Source organism: Peromyscus leucopus, chromosome 9 (assembly GCF_004664715.2).
Source record: "Peromyscus leucopus breed LL Stock chromosome 9, UCI_PerLeu_2.1, whole genome shotgun sequence".
In the NCBI taxonomy this organism is placed as follows: Eukaryota; Metazoa; Chordata; class Mammalia; order Rodentia; family Cricetidae; genus Peromyscus; species Peromyscus leucopus.
The window spans coordinates 11,478,533-11,482,177 of NC_051070.1; the positions used below are offsets into that span (position 1 = coordinate 11,478,533).

Below are 3,645 nucleotides of genomic sequence, written 5' to 3' on the forward strand. Positions count from 1 at the left end.
CTGCCATTGTTTCACTGCTTCCTCGAAGTCTGGATTTAAGCACACAGAAACCCTGAGTGAAATATAGCTATAGTTTTGAAGGTCCATGGTGTTTTCACTATGATATCTTCATGGACCTGAGCAGAGTTCATTATAGTTCATTCCATAAATAAATTGTGTGCATGGTTCACACATATTTCTACTTATCAGTCTTAATCAAATGTAATGATGACATTGAAAATGGAGGTACTTCATCCCTCCTATTAATAGTTTCCTAAATAGAATTCGTCTTTAGATTTCAAACAAGAAGGAACTGGGACTCTTTGAACACATTATTATTTAACAACTAGCTTTTATATATCATATCTGGAAATATTCAAAGAGTACTGAATGCTATAAATTTAATAGATTTCTCTGTGGTGTTTTATATAGCTTTCAGGTTTACTTATTCCTCTTTAATCATGGATCTCAACTGTAATATAATGTAATATTTCTAAAGTGTGAAAATGTCATCACTTGGAATGCATTTGTAAATCTTGGTTGACTCCGTATTCCAACGTTCAATCACTTTGGTAAATAATATTTTTATATTCAGAATTGCATGAAAATAAATAATGAAAAGTGTATCCCCCCACTTTTCAAGCATATTATTTAAATGAATATCCTATGAAATACCCTTCACATTTTAAGTTTATTTTTATTAAGTAGATAATTTCCAGTAGAATTTAAAATGTAAGACTCTTCCCTAAATGTGTAATACTTTAATATTTCCACAAGATGCACTTAAGTAATAAGAAAATGTTTTCATTGTCCAATGTTTGTTTGGTGTTTTGCTTGGCATGACACTTGGGCAGTTGGATTTTTTTCCTTTTATTTTATTTTACAATACCATTCAGTTCTACATATCAGCCACGGAATCGCTTGTTCTCCCCCCTCCTGCCTCCCTCCCCTTCCCCCAGCCCACCCCTCATTCCCACCTCCTCCAGGGCAAAGCCTCCCCCTAGGACTGAAATCAACCTGGTAGACTCAGTCCAAGCAGGTCCAGTCCCCTCCTTCCAGACTGAGCCAAGCGTCCCTGCATAAGTCCCAGGTTTCAAACAGCCAACTCATGCAATGAGCACACGACCCGGTACCACTGCCTACATGCCTCCCAAACAGATCAAGCCAATCAACGGTCTCACGTATTCAGAGGGCCTGATCCAGTTGGGGGCCCCTCAGCCTTTGGTTCATAGTTCATGTGTTTCCATTCGTTTGGCTATTTGTCCCTGTGCTTTATCCAACCTTGGTTTCAAAAACTCTCGCTCATATAAACCCTCTTCTTTCTTGTTAATTAGACTCTCAGAGCTCCACCTGGGGCCTAGCTGTGGATCTCTGCATCCAGATCCCTCAGTCGTTGGATGGGGTTTCTGGCACGACTATTAGGGTGTTTGGCCATCCCATCACCAGAGTAGGTCAGTTCGGGCTGTCTCACGACCATTGCCAGCAGTCTATTGTGGGGGTATCTTTGTGGATTTCTGTGGGCCTCTCTAGCACTTTGTTTCTTCCTTTTCTCATATGGTCTTCATTTACCATGATCTCCTATTCCTTGTTCTCCCTCTCTGTTCTTGATCCAGCTGGGATCTCCCGCTCCCACAGGCTCTCTTTCCCTTGCCCTTCAAGCACTTGCTCAGCTAAGTTCATATCAGCTTGTTTGTAATAGCCAAAACCTGGAAACAACCTAGATGCCCTTCAACTGAAGAATGGATAAATAAAATGTGGTACATATACACAATGGAATACTAGTCAGCATAGAAAAACAATGACATCATGAAATTTGCAGGCAAATGGATGGGTCTAGAAAAAATCATCCCGAGTGAGGTAACCCAGACTCAGAAAGACAATATGGTATGTACTCACTCATAAGAGGATACTAGATGTGGAACAAGGATGATTGGACTGCTACTCACATCACCAGGGAGGCTACCTGGAAAACAGGATACCAAGAAAGACACGGGGATCACCCAATGATGGAGAAATGGTTGAGATCTACATGAACAACCTGGATGTTTTACTTTTTACTTAATATTGTGTTGTAATTACAGACACATAGAATGCATAAAATAAGACCCTGTGGAACATTTATGCATTGGACATTCATCTGGATTTACACACTGGAGCCAGGGTCTGACTACCTGGGAACTCATTGTCCTAAGAATGTTTGGTGGGGTGCACAGCACAACCATAAGGCTCACAGAGCAACTGAAGCCTGCACATAATTAGCAGTGTGTCTCAGAGATAGTGGTCTTGTCACAGTAGCCAGGTTACCACTCCACAACAAGAACTTAACATCCGGGTTCAGCTATGGGAAATGGAGGTTTTCCCAAGGCGGCCTTAACACAACTGCAAAAATCACAACTCAGAGGAGGAGACAGTGTGTGGTCTCCATTAAAACCCAGCTGCAACCTGGACAGTGAACTGCTAGGACATTGGAGGACTTTAGAGTGCAGCTCTTGCTGGATCCCCAAAAGTGTATTTACACTCTTCTTCAAGCAAGTCTCCTCCTCAGGAGTCAGTCACCTTCACTATATCTGAGATTCCATTTGGTCCCTGGACAGGGGATGCTGACAAAGACATTATCATTTACTCCATAGAGACCCTTCCTTGCGGTGGAAATGGGGTGCACCAGCCTAAGACTTTTCATTATGCTTTCGGTCAAGTTTGCCACAGAGAGACCAATGACCAAGGACATATAATCTTTGAGTTTGATCAACTCATAGGTGCTGTCACCCACCTGTTTGTGAACCTCTTTCCACTGCTTCTTGTTTGCTTCAGTGCCAAGTTCTGGGTTCAGGTTCTTCAGAGAGATGCTGACAATATTTGTGCCACTCCACATGGGCACACTGGAGTCCCCATGCTTACAAAGACTCATCTATGACAACTTAGCAGGTGAACTCCCAGTCTTTCTCCCTCAGGTAATGGAACTAAGCTGAATGCAGATTACAACCACTTCTGATAACTCAGTTGTTGGGAAAGTCACTTATCTTCCAAGCCACATAGGTCAAAATATCTGCTGACTTCAAAACAAGTCAGTTGCAGTTTGTACTGCATTTCCAAGCATTGTGAATTATGAACTTGAAAATGTTCACGTTTCACTGAATGAAACAGAGGCAACTCTTCTCCTTTTTTGGACAGGACACTGTTGCGATAATAGCCAACTTGGAATTTGCAGTCATGCCAGAGAGTTTGCAGTCTTTGCCAGAGACAGTTTTTGTTTTTCTAAGGAAAAGGTGAAGATTCATAATCTCCTCAATTTGTCTTCCATGACATAAACAAGGGCAAGCTCATCTGCCAAGTCCTTCCTTAGGATAGTGATGGCACAAGCCATGCCCAGAACACCAACCCCCAACAACTGTAATCTTATTCTGGGATGGTGTTCTTCCACAGGAAGATTCATAATCATTGTTCCACATGTCGGTTTTTATGCCAGTACCAAGCTGTTGTTATTACTATAACTATATTACTATAACTATAGTAGAGCTTGAAGTCAGGAATGTGATGCATCCAGAAGTTACTTTATTGTAAAGGATTGTTTTATATATCCTAGGTTTTCTGTTTTTCCATATGAAGTTGAATATTAATCTTTCAAGGTCTGTGAATAATTGTGTTGAGATTTTGATGGGGATTGCA

The 3,645-nt window shown here is 41.2% G+C and overlaps 1 pseudogene; it reads right to left on the reverse strand.

The window, feature by feature from the left end:
- Nucleotides 1-2,300: 2,300 nt before the first annotated feature.
- LOC114694131 lies at nucleotides 2,301-3,418 on the reverse strand (annotated as a pseudogene).
- Between the last annotated feature and the right edge of the window lie 227 nt (nucleotides 3,419-3,645).